Source organism: Anomaloglossus baeobatrachus, chromosome 4 (genome assembly GCF_048569485.1).
Source record: "Anomaloglossus baeobatrachus isolate aAnoBae1 chromosome 4, aAnoBae1.hap1, whole genome shotgun sequence".
Lineage (NCBI taxonomy): Eukaryota > Metazoa > Chordata > Amphibia > Anura > Aromobatidae > Anomaloglossus > Anomaloglossus baeobatrachus.
The window spans coordinates 129804834-129823003 of NC_134356.1; positions in this window are offsets into that span (position 1 = coordinate 129804834).

The window sequence follows — 18170 nt, forward strand, 5'->3', positions numbered from 1 at the left end:
AAAAGTCCAATAGCCACGTTTAGGATGCCACTAGGTACACTGAGTGTTTGCTAGTATAATGGCTTAGTTATAATGAGTTGGAGTGTGCAATGCAGGCAGAGGTGCTGCAAATGTCTTTGCACTAGTGGGACTATAGCAAAGTCCAATAGCCACGTTTAGGATGCCACTAGGTACACTGAGTGATTGCTAGTATAATGGCTTAGTTATAATGAGTTGGAGTGTGCAATGCAGGTAGAGGTGCTGCAAATGTCTTTGCACTAGTGTGACTAGAAAAAAGTCCAATAGCCACGTTTAGGATGCCACTAGGTACACTGAGTGTTTGCTAGTAATATGGCTTAGTTATAATGAGTTGGAGTGTGCAATGCAGGCAGAGGTGCTGCAAATATCTTTGCACTAGTGTGACTAGACAAAAGTCCAATAGCCACGTTTAGGATGCCACTAGGTACACTGAGTGTTTGCTAGTATAATGGCTTAGTTATAATGAGTTGGAGTGTGCAATGCAGGCAGAGGTGCTGCAAATATCTTTGCACTAGTGTGACTAGACAAAAGTCCAATAGCCACGTTTAGGATGCCACTAGGTACACTGAGTGTTTGCTAGTATAATAGCTTAGTTATAATGAGTGTGAGTGTGCAATGCAGGCAGAGGTGCTGCAAATGTTTTTGCACTAGTGTGACTAGACAAAAGTCCAATAGCCACGTTTAGGATGCCACTAGGTACACTGAGTGTTTGCTAGTATAATGGCTTAGTTATAATGAGTTGGAGTGTGCAATGCAGGTAGAGGTGCTGCAAATGTCTTTGCACTAGTGGGACTATAGCAAAGTCCAATAGCCACGTTTAGGATGCCACTAGGTACACTGAGTGTTTGCTAGTATAATGGCTTAGTTAAAATGAGTTGGAGTGTGCAATGCAGGTAGAGGTGCTGCAAATGTCTTTGCACTACTGGGACTATAGCAAAGTCCAATAGCCACGTTTAGGATGCCACTAGGTACACTGAGTGTTTGCTAGTATAATGGCTTAGTTATAATGAGTTGGAGTGTGCAATGCAGGCAGAGGTGCTGCAAATATCTTTGCACTAGTGTGACTAGACAAAAGTCCAATAGCCACGTTTAGGATGCCACTAGGTACACTGAGTGTTTGCTAGTATAATGGCTTAGTTATAATGAGTTGGAGTGTGCAATGCAGACAGAAGTGCTGCAAATATCTTTGCACTAGTGTGACTAGACAAAAGTCCAATAGCCACGTTCAGGATGCCACTAGGTACACTGAGTGTTTGCTAGTATAATGGCTTAGTTATAATGAATGTGAGTGTGCAATGCAGGCAGAGGTGCTGCAAATGTCTTTGCACTAGTGTGACTAGACAAAAGTCCAATAGCCACGTTTAGGATGCCACTAGGTACACTGAGTGTTTGCTAGTATAATGGCTTAGTTATAATGAGTTGGAGTGTGCAATGCAGGCAGAGGTGCTGCAAATGTCTTTGCACTAGTGGGACTATAGCAAAGTCCAATAGCCACGTTTAGGATGCCACTAGGTACACTGAGTGATTGCTAGTATAATGGCTTAGTTATAATGAGTTGGAGTGTGCAATGCAGGTAGAGGTGCTGCAAATGTCTTTGCACTAGTGTGACTAGAAAAAAGTCCAATAGCCACGTTTAGGATGCCACTAGGTACACTGAGTGTTTGCTAGTATAATGGCTTAGTTATAATGAGTTGGAGTGTGCAATGCAGGCAGAGGTGCTGCAAATATCTTTGCACTAGTGTGACTAGACAAAAGTCCAATAGCCACGTTTAGGATGCCACTAGGTACACTGAGTGTTTGCTAGTATAATGGCTTAGTTATAATGAGTTGGAGTGTGCAATGCAGGCAGAGGTGCTGCAAATATCTTTGCACTAGTGTGACTAGACAAAAGTCCAATAGCCACATTTAGGATGCCACTAGGTACACTGAGTGTTTGCTAGTATAATAGCTTAGTTATAATGAGTGTGAGTGTGCAATGCAGGCAGAGGTGCTGCAAATGTCTTTGCACTAGTGTGACTAGACAAAAGTCAAATAGCCACGTTTAGGATGCCACTAGGTACACTGAGTGTTTGCTAGTATAATGGCTTAGTTATAATGAGTTGGAGTGTGCAATGCAGGTAGAGGTGCTGCAAATGTCTTTGCACTAGTGGGACTATAGCAAAGTCCAATAGCCACGTTTAGGATGCCACTAGGTACACTGAGTGTTTGCTAGTATAATGGCTTAGTTAAAATGAGTTGGAGTGTGCAATGCAGGTAGAGGTGCTGCAAATGTCTTTGCACTAGTGGGACTATAGCAAAGTCCAATAGCCACGTTTAGGATGCCACTAGGTACACTGAGTGTTTGCTAGTATAATGGCTTAGTTATAATGAGTTGGAGTGTGCAATGCAGGCAGAGGTGCTGCAAATGTCTTTGCACTAGTGGGACTATAGCAAAGTCCAATAGCCACGTTTAGGATGCCACTAGGTACACTGAGTGTTTGCTAGTATAATGGCTTAGTTATAATGAGTTGGAGTGTGCAATGCAGGCAGAGGTGCTGCAAATATCTTTGCACTAGTGTGACTAGACAAAAGTCCAATAGCCACGTTTAGGATGCCACTAAGTACACTGAGTGTTTGCTAGTATAATGGCTTAGTTATAATGAGTTGGAGTGTGCAATGCAGGCAGAGGTGCTGCAAATGTCTTTGCACTAGTGTGACTAGACAAAAGTCCAATAGCCACGTTTAGGATGCCACTAGGTACACTGAGTGTTTCCTAGTATAATGGCTTAGTTATAATGAGTTGGAGTGTGCAATGCAGGCAGAGGTGCTGCAAATGTCTTTGCACTAGTGTGACTAGACAAAAGTCCAATAGCCACGTTTAGGATGCCACTAGGTACACTGAGTGTTTGCTAGTATAATGGCTTAGTTATAATGAGTTGGAGTGTGCAATGCAGGTAGAGGTGCTGCAAATGTCTTTGCACTAGTGGGACTATAACAAAGTCCAATAGCCACGTTTAGGATGCCACTAGGTACACTGAGTGTTTGCTAGTATAATGGCTTAGTTAAAATGAGTTGGAGTGTGCAATGCAGGTAGAGGTGCTGCAAATGTCTTTGCACTAGTGGGACTATAGCAAAGTCCAATAGCCACGTTTAGGATGCCACTAGGTACACTGAGTGTTTGCTAGTATAATGGCTTAGTTATAATGAGTTGGAGTGTGCAATGCAGGTAGAGGTGCTGCAAATGTCTTTGCACTAGTGTGACTAGACAAAAGTCCAATAGCCACGTTTAGGATGCCACTAGGTACACTGAGTGTTTGCTAGTATAATGGCTTAGTTATAATAAGTTGGAGTGTGCAATGCAGGCAGAGGTGCTGCAAATGTCTTTGCACTAGTGTGACTAGACAAAAGTCCAATAGCCACGTTTAGGATGCCACTAGGTACACTGAGTGTTTCCTAGTATAATGGCTTAGTTATAATGAGTTGGAGTGTGCAATGCAGGCAGAGGTGCTGCAAATGTCTTTGCACTAGTGTGACTAGACAAAAGTCCTATAGCCACGTTTAGGATGCCACTAGGTACACTGAGTGTTTGCTAGTATAATGGCTTAGTTATAATGAGTTGGAGTGTGCAATGCAGGTAGAGGTGCTGCAAATGTCTTTGCACTAGTGGGACTATAGCAAAGTCCAATAGCCACGTTTAGGATGCGACTAGGTACACTGAGTGTTTGCTAGTATAATGGCTTAGTTAAAATGAGTTGGAGTGTGCAATGCAGGTAGAGGTGCTGCAAATGTCTTTGCACTAGTGGGACTATAGCAAAGTCCAATAGCCACGTTTAGGATGCCACTAGGTACATTGAGTGTTTGCTAGTATAATGGCTTAGTTATAATGAGTTGAAGTGTGCAATGCAGGTAGAGGTGCTGCAAATGTCTTTGCACTAGTGTGACTAGAAAAAAGTCCAATAGCCACGTTTAGGATGCCACTAGGTACACTGAGTGTTTGCTAGTATAATGGCTTAGTTATAATGAGTTGGAGTGTGCAATGCAGGCAGAGGTGCTGCAAATATCTTTGCACTAGTGTGACTAGACAAAAGTCCAATAGCCACGTTTAGGATGCCACTAGGTACACTGAGTGTTTGCTAGTATAATGGCTTAGTTATAATGAGTTGGAGTGTGCAATGCAGGCAGAGGTGCTGCAAATATCTTTGCACTAGTGTGACTAGACAAAAGTCCAATAGCCATGTTTAGGATGCCACTAGGTACACTGAGTGTTTGCTAGTATAATGGCTTAGTTATAATGAGTGTGAGTGTGCAATGCAGGCAGAGGTGCTGCAAATGTCGTTGCACTAGTGTGACTAGACAAAAGTCCAATAGCCACGTTTAGGATGCCACTAGGTACACTGAGTGATTGCTAGTATAATGGCTTAGTTATAATGAGTTGGAGTGTGCAATGCAGGTAGAGGTGCTGCAAATGTCTTTGCACTAGTGGGACTATAGCAAAGTCCAATAGCCACGTTTAGGATGCCACTAGGTACACTGAGTGTTTGCTAGTATAATGGCTTAGTTATAATGAGTTGGAGTGTGCAATGCAGGTAGAGGTGCTGCAAATGTCTTTGCACTAGTGGGACTATAGCAAAGTCAAATAGCCACGTTTAGGATGCCACTAGGTACACTGAGTGTTTGCTAGTATAATGGCTTAGTTATAATGAGTTGGAGTGTGCAATGCAGGCAGAGGTGCTGCAAATGTCTTTGCACTAGTGTGACTAGACAAAAGTCCAATAGCCACGTTTAGGATGCCCCTAGGTACACTGAGTGTTTGCTAGTATAATGGCTTAGTTATAATGAGTTGGAGTGTGCAATGCAGGCAGAGGTGCTGCAAATATCTTTGCACTAGTGTGACTAGACAAAAGTCCAATAGCCACGTTTAGGATGCCACTAGGTACACTGAGTGTTTGCTAGTATAATGGCTTAGTTATAATGAGTTGGAGTGTGCAATGTAGGCAGAGGTGCTGCAAATGTCTTTGCACTAGTGGGACTATAGCAAAGTCCAATAGCCACGTTTAGGATGCCACTAGGTACACTGAGTGTTTGCTAGTATAATGGCTTAGTTATAATGAGTTGGAGTGTGCAATGCAGGTAGAGGTGCTGCAAATGTCTTTGCACTAGTGTGACTAGAAAAAAGTCCAATAGCCACGTTTAGGATGCCACTAGGTACACTGAGTGTTTGCTAGTATAATGGCTTAGTTATAATGAGTTGGAGTGTGCAATGCAGGCAGAGGTGCTGCAAATATCTTTTCACTAGTGTGACTAGACAAAAGTCCAATAGCCATGTTTAGGATGCCACTAGGTACACTGAGTGTTTGCTAGTATAATGGCTTAGTTATAATGAGTGTGAGTGTGCAATGCAGGCAGAGGTGCTGCAAATGTCGTTGCACTAGTGTGACTAGACAAAAGTCCAATAGCCACGTTTAGGATGCCACTAGGTACACTGAGTGATTGCTAGTATAATGGCTTAGTTATAAAGAGTTGGAGTGTGCAATGCAGGTAGAGGTGCTGCAAATGTCTTTGCACTAGTGTGACTAGACAAAAGTCCAAATGCCACGTTTAGGATGCCAGTAGGTACACTGAGTGTTTGCTAGTATAATGGCTTAGTTATAATGAGTTGGAGTGTGCAATGCAGGCAGAGGTACTGCAAATATCTTTGCACTAGTGTGACAAGACAAAAGTCCAATAGCCACGTTTAGGATGCCACTAGGTACACTGAGTGTTTGCTAGTATAATGGCTTAGTTATAATGAGTTGGAGTGTGCAATGCAGGCAGAGGTGCTGCAAATATCTTTGCACTAGTGTGACTAGACAAAAGTCCAATAGCCACGTTTAGTATGCCACTAGGTACACTGAGTGTTTGCTTGTATAATGGCTTAGTTATAATGAGTTGGAGTGTGCAATGCAGGCAGAGGTGCTGCAAATGTCTTTGCACTAGTGTGACTAGACAAAAGTCCAATAGCCACGTTTAGGATGCCACTAGGTACACTGAGTGTTTGCTAGTATAATGGCTTAGTGATAATGAGTTGGAGTGTGCAATGCAGGCAGAGGTGCTGCAAATGTCTTTGCACTAGTGGGACTATAGCAAAGTACAATAGCCACGTTTAGGATGCCACTAGGTACACTGAGTGTTTGCTAGTATAATGGCTTAGTTATAATGAGTTGGAGTGTGCAATGCAGGCAGAGGTGCTGCAAATGTCTTTGCACTAGTGGGACTATAGCAAAGTCCAATAGCCACGTTTAGGATGCCACTAGGTACACTGAGTGTTTGCTAGTATAATGGCTTAGTTATAATGAGTTGGAGTGTGCAATGCAGGCAGAGGTGCTGCAAATGTCTTTGCACTAGTGGGACTATAGCAAAGTCCAATAGCCACGTTTAGGATGCCACTAGGTACACTGAGTGTTTGCTAGTATAATGGCTTAGTTATAATGAGTTGGAGTGTGCAATGCAGGCAGAGGTGCTGCAAATATCTTTGCACTAGTGTGACTAGACAAAAGTCCAATAGCCACGTTTAGGATGCCACTAGGTACATTGAGTGTTTGCTAGTATAATGGCTTAGTTATAATGAATTGGAGTGTGCAATGCAGGCAGAGGTGCTGCAAATGTCTTTGCACTAGTGTGACAAGACAAAAGTCCAATAGCCACGTTTAGGATGCCACTAGGTACACTGAGTGTTTGCTAGTATAATGGCTTAGTTATAATGAGTTGGAGTGTGCAATGCAGGCAGAGGTGCTGCAAATGTCTTTGCACTAGTGTGACTAGACAAAAGTCCAATAGCCACGTTTAGGATGCCACTAGGTACACTGAGTTTTTGCTAGTATAATGGCTTAGTTATAATGAGTTGGAGTGTGCAATGCAGGCAGTGGTGCTGCAAATGTCTTTGCACTAGTGGGACTATAGCAAAGTCCAATAGCCACGTTTAGGATGCCACTAGGTACACTGAGTGTTTGCTAGTATAATGGCTTAGTTATAATGAGTTGGAGTGTGCAATGCAGGAAGAGGTGCTGCAAATGTCTTTGCACTAGTGGGACTATAGCAAAGTCCAATAGCCACGTTTAGGATGCCACTAGGTACACTGAGTGTTTGCTAGTATAATGGCTTAGTTATAATGAGTTGGAGTGTGCAATGCAGGCAGTGGTGCTGCAAATGTCTTTGCACTAGTGGGACTATAGCAAAGTCCAATAGCCACATTTAGGATGCCACTAGGTACACTGAGTGTTTGCTAGTATAATGGCTTAGTTATAATGAGTTGGAGTGTGCAATGCAGGCAGAGGTGCTGCAAATGTCTTTGCACTAGTGGGACTATAGCAAAGTCCAATAGCCACGTTTAGGATGCCACTAGGTACACTAAGTGTTTGCTAGTATAATGGCTTAGTTATAATGAGTTGGAGTGTGCAATGCAGGCAGAGGTGCTGCAAATATCTTTGCACTAGTGTGACTAGACAAAAGTCCAATAGCCACGTTTAGGATGCCACTAGGTACACTGAGTGTTTGCTAGTATAATGGCTTAGTTATAATGAGTTGGAGTGTGCAATGCAGGCAGAGGTGCTGCAAATATCTTTGCACTAGTGTAAGTAGACAAAAGTCCAATAGCCACATTTAGGATGCCACAAGGTACACTGAGTGTTTGCTAGTATAATGGCTTAGTTATAATGAGTTGGAGATTGGAATGCAGGTAGAGGTGTTGCAAATGTCTTTGCACTAGTGGGACTATAGCAAAGTCCAATAGCCACGTTTAGGATGCCACTAGGTACACTGAGTGTTTGCTAGTATAATGGCTTAGTTATAATGAGTTGGAGTGTGCAATGCAGGCAGAGGTGCTGCAAATGTCTTTGCACTAGTGGGACTATAGCAAAGTCCAATAGCCACGTTTAGGATGCCACTAGGTACACTGAGTGTTTGCTAGTATAATGGCTTAGTTATAATGAGTTGGAGTGTGCAATGCAGGCAGAGGTGCTGCAAATATCTTTGCACTAGTGTGACTAGACAAAAGTCCAATAGCCATGTTTAGGATGCCACTAGCTACACTGAGTGTTTTCTAGTATAATGGCTTAGTTATAATGAGTTGGAGTGTGCAATGCAGGCAGAGGTGCTGCAAATATCTTTGCACTAGTGTGACTAGACAAAAGTCCAATAGCCACGTTTAGGATGCCACTAGGTACATTGAGTGTTTGCTAGTATAATGGCTTAGTTATAATGAGTTGGAGTGTGCAATGCAGGCAGAGGTGCTGCAAATGTCTTTGCACTAGTGTGACAAGACAAAAGTCCAATAGCCACGTTTAGGATGCCACTAGGTACACTGAGTGTTTGCTAGTATAATGGCTTAGTTATAATGAGTTGGAGTGTGCAATGCAGGCAGAGGTGCTGAAAATGTCTTTGCACTAGTGTGACTAGACAAAAGTCCAATAGCCACGTTTAGGATGCCACTAGGTACACTGAGTTTTTGCTAGTATAATGGCTTAGTTATAATGAGTTGGAGTGTGCAATGCAGGCAGAGGTGCTGCAAATGTCTTTGCACTAGTGTGACAAGACAAAAGTCCAATAGCCACGTTTAGGATGCCACTAGGTACACTGAGTGTTTGCTAGTATAATGGCTTAGTTATAATGAGTTGGAGTGTGCAATGCAGGCAGAGGTGCTGCAAATGTCTTTGCACTAGTGTGACTAGACAAAAGTCCAATAGCCACGTTTAGGATGCCACTAGGTACACTGAGTTTTTGCTAGTATAATGGCTTAGTTATAATGAGTTGGAGTGTGCAATGCAGGCAGTGGTGCTGCAAATGTCTTTGCACTAGTGGGACTATAGCAAAGTCCAATAGCCACGTTTAGGATGCCACTAGGTACACTGAGTGTTTGCTAGTATAATGGCTTAGTTATAATGAGTTGGAGTGTGCAATGCAGGAAGAGGTGCTGCAAATGTCTTTGCACTAGTGGGACTATAGCAAAGTCCAATAGCCACGTTTAGGATGCCACTAGGTACACTGAGTGTTTGCTAGTATAATGGCTTAGTTATAATGAGTTGGAGTGTGCAATGCAGGCAGTGGTGCTGCAAATGTCTTTGCACTAGTGGGACTATAGCAAAGTCCAATAGCCACATTTAGGATGCCACTAGGTACACTGAGTGTTTGCTAGTATAATGGCTTAGTTATAATGAGTTGGAGTGTGCAATGCAGGCAGAGGTGCTGCAAATGTCTTTGCACTAGTGGGACTATAGCAAAGTCCAATAGCCACGTTTAGGATGCCACTAGGTACACTAAGTGTTTGCTAGTATAATGGCTTAGTTATAATGAGTTGGAGTGTGCAATGCAGGCAGAGGTGCTGCAAATATCTTTGCACTAGTGTGACTAGACAAAAGTCCAATAGCCACGTTTAGGATGCCACTAGGTACATTGAGTGTTTGCTAGTATAATGGCTTAGTTATAATGAATTGGAGTGTGCAATGCAGGCAGAGGTGCTGCAAATGTCTTTGCACTAGTGTGACAAGACAAAAGTCCAATAGCCACGTTTAGGATGCCACTAGGTACACTGAGTGTTTGCTAGTATAATGGCTTAGTTATAATGAGTTGGAGTGTGCAATGCAGGCAGAGGTGCTGCAAATGTCTTTGCACTAGTGTGACTAGACAAAAGTCCAATAGCCACGTTTAGGATGCCACTAGGTACACTGAGTTTTTGCTAGTATAATGGCTTAGTTATAATGAGTTGGAGTGTGCAATGCAGGCAGTGGTGCTGCAAATGTCTTTGCACTAGTGGGACTATAGCAAAGTCCAATAGCCACGTTTAGGATGCCACTAGGTACACTGAGTGTTTGCTAGTATAATGGCTTAGTTATAATGAGTTGGAGTGTGCAATGCAGGAAGAGGTGCTGCAAATGTCTTTGCACTAGTGGGACTATAGCAAAGTCCAATAGCCACGTTTAGGATGCCACTAGGTACACTGAGTGTTTGCTAGTATAATGGCTTAGTTATAATGAGTTGGAGTGTGCAATGCAGGCAGTGGTGCTGCAAATGTCTTTGCACTAGTGGGACTATAGCAAAGTCCAATAGCCACATTTAGGATGCCACTAGGTACACTGAGTGTTTGCTAGTATAATGGCTTAGTTATAATGAGTTGGAGTGTGCAATGCAGGCAGAGGTGCTGCAAATGTCTTTGCACTAGTGGGACTATAGCAAAGTCCAATAGCCACGTTTAGGATGCCACTAGGTACACTAAGTGTTTGCTAGTATAATGGCTTAGTTATAATGAGTTGGAGTGTGCAATGCAGGCAGAGGTGCTGCAAATATCTTTGCACTAGTGTGACTAGACAAAAGTCCAATAGCCACGTTTAGGATGCCACTAGGTACACTGAGTGTTTGCTAGTATAATGGCTTAGTTATAATGAGTTGGAGTGTGCAATGCAGGCAGAGGTGCTGCAAATATCTTTGCACTAGTGTAAGTAGACAAAAGTCCAATAGCCACATTTAGGATGCCACAAGGTACACTGAGTGTTTGCTAGTAAAATGGCTTAGTTATAATGAGTTGGAGATTGGAATGCAGGTAGAGGTGTTGCAAATGTCTTTGCACTAGTGGGACTATAGCAAAGTCCAATAGCCACGTTTAGGATGCCACTAGGTACACTGAGTGTTTGCTAGTATAATGGCTTAGTTATAATGAGTTGGAGTGTGCAATGCAGGCAGAGGTGCTGCAAATGTCTTTGCACTAGTGGGACTATAGCAAAGTCCAATAGCCACGTTTAGGATGCCACTAGGTACACTGAGTGTTTGCTAGTATAATGGCTTAGTTATAATGAGTTGGAGTGTGCAATGCAGGCAGAGGTGCTGCAAATATCTTTGCACTAGTGTGACTAGACAAAAGTCCAATAGCCATGTTTAGGATGCCACTAGCTACACTGAGTGTTTTCTAGTATAATGGCTTAGTTATAATGAGTTGGAGTGTGCAATGCAGGCAGAGGTGCTGCAAATATCTTTGCACTAGTGTGACTAGACAAAAGTCCAATAGCCACGTTTAGGATGCCACTAGGTACATTGAGTGTTTGCTAGTATAATGGCTTAGTTATAATGAGTTAGAGTGTGCAATGCAGGCAGAGGTGCTGCAAATGTCTTTGCACTAGTGTGACAAGACAAAAGTCCAATAGCCACGTTTAGGATGCCACTAGGTACACTGAGTGTTTGCTAGTATAATGGCTTAGTTATAATGAGTTGGAGTGTGCAATGCAGGCAGAGGTGCTGAAAATGTCTTTGCACTAGTGTGACTAGACAAAAGTCCAATAGCCACGTTTAGGATGCCACTAGGTACACTGAGTTTTTGCTAGTATAATGGCTTAGTTATAATGAGTTGGAGTGTGCAATGCAGGCAGAGGTGCTGCAAATGTCTTTGCACTAGTGTGACAAGACAAAAGTCCAATAGCCACGTTTAGGATGCCACTAGGTACACTGAGTGTTTGCTAGTATAATGGCTTAGTTATAATGAGTTGGAGTGTGCAATGCAGGCAGAGGTGCTGCAAATGTCTTTGCACTAGTGTGACTAGACAAAAGTCCAATAGCCACGTTTAGGATGCCACTAGGTACACTGAGTTTTTGCTAGTATAATGGCTTAGTTATAATGAGTTGGAGTGTGCAATGCAGGCAGTGGTGCTGCAAATGTCTTTGCACTAGTGGGACTATAGCAAAGTCCAATAGCCACGTTTAGGATGCCACTAGATACACTGAGTGTTTGCTAGTATAATGGCTTAGTTATAATGAGTTGGAGTGTGCAATGCAGGAAGAGGTGCTGCAAATGTCTTTGCACTAGTGGGACTATAGCAAAGTCCAATAGCCACGTTTAGGATGCCACTAGGTACACTGAGTGTTTGCTAGTATAATGGCTTAGTTATAATGAGTTGGAGTGTGCAATGCAGGCAGTGGTGCTGCAAATGTCTTTGCACTAGTGGGACTATAGCAAAGTCCAATAGCCACATTTAGGATGCCACTAGGTACACTGAGTGTTTGCTAGTATAATGGCTTAGTTATAATGAGTTGGAGTGTGCAATGCAGGCAGAGGTGCTGCAAATGTCTTTGCACTAGTGGGACTATAGCAAAGTCCAATAGCCACGTTTAGGATGCCACTAGGTACACTGAGTGTTTGCTAGTATAATGGCTTAGTTATAATGAGTTGGAGTGTGCAATGCAGGCAGAGGTGCTGCAAATATCTTTGCACTAGTGTGACTAGACAAAAGTCCAATAGCCATGTTTAGGATGCCACTAGCTACACTGAGTGTTTTCTAGTATAATGGCTTAGTTATAATGAGTTGGAGTGTGCAATGCAGGCAGAGGTGCTGCAAATATCTTTGCACTAGTGTGACTAGACAAAAGTCCAATAGCCACGTTTAGGATGCCACTAGGTACATTGAGTGTTTGCTAGTATAATGGCTTAGTTATAATGAGTTAGAGTGTGCAATGCAGGCAGAGGTGCTGCAAATGTCTTTGCACTAGTGTGACAAGACAAAAGTCCAATAGCCACGTTTAGGATGCCACTAGGTACACTGAGTGTTTGCTAGTATAATGGCTTAGTTATAATGAGTTGGAGTGTGCAATGCAGGCAGAGGTGCTGAAAATGTCTTTGCACTAGTGTGACTAGACAAAAGTCCAATAGCCACGTTTAGGATGCCACTAGGTACACTGAGTTTTTGCTAGTATAATGGCTTAGTTATAATGAGTTGGAGTGTGCAATGCAGGCAGAGGTGCTGCAAATGTCTTTGCACTAGTGTGACAAGACAAAAGTCCAATAGCCACGTTTAGGATGCCACTAGGTACACTGAGTGTTTGCTAGTATAATGGCTTAGTTATAATGAGTTGGAGTGTGCAATGCAGGCAGAGGTGCTGCAAATGTCTTTGCACTAGTGTGACTAGACAAAAGTCCAATAGCCACGTTTAGGATGCCACTAGGTACACTGAGTTTTTGCTAGTATAATGGCTTAGTTATAATGAGTTGGAGTGTGCAATGCAGGCAGTGGTGCTGCAAATGTCTTTGCACTAGTGGGACTATAGCAAAGTCCAATAGCCACGTTTAGGATGCCACTAGGTACACTGAGTGTTTGCTAGTATAATGGCTTAGTTATAATGAGTTGGAGTGTGCAATGCAGGAAGAGGTGCTGCAAATGTCTTTGCACTAGTGGGACTATAGCAAAGTCCAATAGCCACGTTTAGGATGCCACTAGGTACACTGAGTGTTTGCTAGTATAATGGCTTAGTTATAATGAGTTGGAGTGTGCAATGCAGGCAGTGGTGCTGCAAATGTCTTTGCACTAGTGGGACTATAGCAAAGTCCAATAGCCACATTTAGGATGCCACTAGGTACACTGAGTGTTTGCTAGTATAATGGCTTAGTTATAATGAGTTGGAGTGTGCAATGCAGGCAGAGGTGCTGCAAATGTCTTTGCACTAGTGGGACTATAGCAAAGTCCAATAGCCACGTTTAGGATGCCACTAGGTACACTAAGTGTTTGCTAGTATAATGGCTTAGTTATAATGAGTTGGAGTGTGCAATGCAGGCAGAGGTGCTGCAAATATCTTTGCACTAGTGTGACTAGACAAAAGTCCAATAGCCACGTTTAGGATGCCACTAGGTACATTGAGTGTTTGCTAGTATAATGGCTTAGTTATAATGAATTGGAGTGTGCAATGCAGGCAGAGGTGCTGCAAATGTCTTTGCACTAGTGTGACAAGACAAAAGTCCAATAGCCACGTTTAGGATGCCACTAGGTACACTGAGTGTTTGCTAGTATAATGGCTTAGTTATAATGAGTTGGAGTGTGCAATGCAGGCAGAGGTGCTGCAAATGTCTTTGCACTAGTGTGACTAGACAAAAGTCCAATAGCCACGTTTAGGATGCCACTAGGTACACTGAGTTTTTGCTAGTATAATGGCTTAGTTATAATGAGTTGGAGTGTGCAATGCAGGCAGTGGTGCTGCAAATGTCTTTGCACTAGTGGGACTATAGCAAAGTCCAATAGCCACGTTTAGGATGCCACTAGGTACACTGAGTGTTTGCTAGTATAATGGCTTAGTTATAATGAGTTGGAGTGTGCAATGCAGGAAGAGGTGCTGCAAATGTCTTTGCACTAGTGGGACTATAGCAAAGTCCAATAGCCACGTTTAGGATGCCACTAGGTACACTGAGTGTTTGCTAGTATAATGGCTTAGTTATAATGAGTTGGAGTGTGCAATGCAGGCAGTGGTGCTGCAAATGTCTTTGCACTAGTGGGACTATAGCAAAGTCCAATAGCCACATTTAGGATGCCACTAGGTACACTGAGTGTTTGCTAGTATAATGGCTTAGTTATAATGAGTTGGAGTGTGCAATGCAGGCAGAGGTGCTGCAAATGTCTTTGCACTAGTGGGACTATAGCAAAGTCCAATAGCCACGTTTAGGATGCCACTAGGTACACTAAGTGTTTGCTAGTATAATGGCTTAGTTATAATGAGTTGGAGTGTGCAATGCAGGCAGAGGTGCTGCAAATATCTTTGCACTAGTGTGACTAGACAAAAGTCCAATAGCCACGTTTAGGATGCCACTAGGTACACTGAGTGTTTGCTAGTATAATGGCTTAGTTATAATGAGTTGGAGTGTGCAATGCAGGCAGAGGTGCTGCAAATATCTTTGCACTAGTGTAAGTAGACAAAAGTCCAATAGCCACATTTAGGATGCCACAAGGTACACTGAGTGTTTGCTAGTAAAATGGCTTAGTTATAATGAGTTGGAGATTGGAATGCAGGTAGAGGTGTTGCAAATGTCTTTGCACTAGTGGGACTATAGCAAAGTCCAATAGCCACGTTTAGGATGCCACTAGGTACACTGAGTGTTTGCTAGTATAATGGCTTAGTTATAATGAGTTGGAGTGTGCAATGCAGGCAGAGGTGCTGCAAATGTCTTTGCACTAGTGGGACTATAGCAAAGTCCAATAGCCACGTTTAGGATGCCACTAGGTACACTGAGTGTTTGCTAGTATAATGGCTTAGTTATAATGAGTTGGAGTGTGCAATGCAGGCAGAGGTGCTGCAAATATCTTTGCACTAGTGTGACTAGACAAAAGTCCAATAGCCATGTTTAGGATGCCACTAGCTACACTGAGTGTTTTCTAGTATAATGGCTTAGTTATAATGAGTTGGAGTGTGCAATGCAGGCAGAGGTGCTGCAAATATCTTTGCACTAGTGTGACTAGACAAAAGTCCAATAGCCACGTTTAGGATGCCACTAGGTACACTGAGTTTTTGCTAGTATAATGGCTTAGTTATAATGAGTTGGAGTGTGCAATGCAGGCAGAGGTGCTGCAAATGTCTTTGCACTAGTGTGACAAGACAAAAGTCCAATAGCCACGTTTAGGATGCCACTAGGTACACTGAGTGTTTGCTAGTATAATGGCTTAGTTATAATGAGTTGGAGTGTGCAATGCAGGCAGAGGTGCTGCAAATGTCTTTGCACTAGTGTGACTAGACAAAAGTCCAATAGCCACGTTTAGGATGCCACTAGGTACACTGAGTTTTTGCTAGTATAATGGCTTAGTTATAATGAGTTGGAGTGTGCAATGCAGGCAGTGGTGCTGCAAATGTCTTTGCACTAGTGGGACTATAGCAAAGTCCAATAGCCACGTTTAGGATGCCACTAGGTACACTGAGTGTTTGCTAGTATAATGGCTTAGTTATAATGAGTTGGAGTGTGCAATGCAGGAAGAGGTGCTGCAAATGTCTTTGCACTAGTGGGACTATAGCAAAGTCCAATAGCCACGTTTAGGATGCCACTAGGTACACTGAGTGTTTGCTAGTATAATGGCTTAGTTATAATGAGTTGGAGTGTGCAATGCAGGCAGTGGTGCTGCAAATGTCTTTGCACTAGTGGGACTATAGCAAAGTCCAATAGCCACATTTAGGATGCCACTAGGTACACTGAGTGTTTGCTAGTATAATGGCTTAGTTATAATGAGTTGGAGTGTGCAATGCAGGCAGAGGTGCTGCAAATGTCTTTGCACTAGTGGGACTATAGCAAAGTCCAATAGCCACGTTTAGGATGCCACTAGGTACACTGAGTGTTTGCTAGTATAATGGCTTAGTTATAATGAGTTGGAGTGTGCAATGCAGGCAGAGGTGCTGCAAATATCTTTGCACTAGTGTGACTAGACAAAAGTCCAATAGCCATGTTTAGGATGCCACTAGCTACACTGAGTGTTTTCTAGTATAATGGCTTAGTTATAATGAGTTGGAGTGTGCAATGCAGGCAGAGGTGCTGCAAATATCTTTGCACTAGTGTGACTAGACAAAAGTCCAATAGCCACGTTTAGGATGCCACTAGGTACATTGAGTGTTTGCTAGTATAATGGCTTAGTTATAATGAGTTAGAGTGTGCAATGCAGGCAGAGGTGCTGCAAATGTCTTTGCACTAGTGTGACAAGACAAAAGTCCAATAGCCACGTTTAGGATGCCACTAGGTACACTGAGTGTTTGCTAGTATAATGGCTTAGTTATAATGAGTTGGAGTGTGCAATGCAGGCAGAGGTGCTGAAAATGTCTTTGCACTAGTGTGACTAGACAAAAGTCCAATAGCCACGTTTAGGATGCCACTAGGTACACTGAGTTTTTGCTAGTATAATGGCTTAGTTATAATGAGTTGGAGTGTGCAATGCAGGCAGAGGTGCTGCAAATGTCTTTGCACTAGTGTGACAAGACAAAAGTCCAATAGCCACGTTTAGGATGCCACTAGGTACACTGAGTGTTTGCTAGTATAATGGCTTAGTTATAATGAGTTGGAGTGTGCAATGCAGGCAGAGGTGCTGCAAATGTCTTTGCACTAGTGTGACTAGACAAAAGTCCAATAGCCACGTTTAGGATGCCACTAGGTACACTGAGTTTTTGCTAGTATAATGGCTTAGTTATAATGAGTTGGAGTGTGCAATGCAGGCAGTGGTGCTGCAAATGTCTTTGCACTAGTGGGACTATAGCAAAGTCCAATAGCCACGTTTAGGATGCCACTAGGTACACTGAGTGTTTGCTAGTATAATGGCTTAGTTATAATGAGTTGGAGTGTGCAATGCAGGAAGAGGTGCTGCAAATGTCTTTGCACTAGTGGGACTATAGCAAAGTCCAATAGCCACGTTTAGGATGCCACTAGGTACACTGAGTGTTTGCTAGTATAATGGCTTAGTTATAATGAGTTGGAGTGTGCAATGCAGGCAGTGGTGCTGCAAATGTCTTTGCACTAGTGGGACTATAGCAAAGTCCAATAGCCACATTTAGGATGCCACTAGGTACACTGAGTGTTTGCTAGTATAATGGCTTAGTTATAATGAGTTGGAGTGTGCAATGCAGGCAGAGGTGCTGCAAATGTCTTTGCACTAGTGGGACTATAGCAAAGTCCAATAGCCACGTTTAGGATGCCACTAGGTACACTAAGTGTTTGCTAGTATAATGGCTTAGTTATAATGAGTTGGAGTGTGCAATGCAGGCAGAGGTGCTGCAAATATCTTTGCACTAGTGTGACTAGACAAAAGTCCAATAGCCATGTTTAGGATGCCACTAGCTACACTGAGTGTTTTCTAGTATAATGGCTTAGTTATAATGAGTTGGAGTGTGCAATGCAGGCAGAGGTGCTGCAAATATCTTTGCACTAGTGTGACTAGACAAAAGTCCAATAGCCACGTTTAGGATGCCACTAGGTACATTGAGTGTTTGCTAGTATAATGGCTTAGTTATAATGAGTTGGAGTGTGCAATGCAGGCAGAGGTGCTGCAAATGTCTTTGCACTAGTGTGACAAGACAAAAGTCCAATAGCCACGTTTAGGATGCCACTAGGTACACTGAGTGTTTGCTAGTATAATGGCTTAGTTATAATGAGTTGGAGTGTGCAATGCAGGCAGAGGTGCTGAAAATGTCTTTGCACTAGTGTGACTAGACAAAAGTCCAATAGCCACGTTTAGGATGCCACTAGGTACACTGAGTTTTTGCTAGTATAATGGCTTAGTTATAATGAGTTGGAGTGTGCAATGCAGGCAGAGGTGCTGCAAATGTCTTTGCACTAGTGGGACTATAGCAAAGTCCAATAGCCACGTTTAGGATGCCACTAGGTACACTGAGTGTTTGCTAGTATAATGGCTTAGTTATAATGAGTTGGA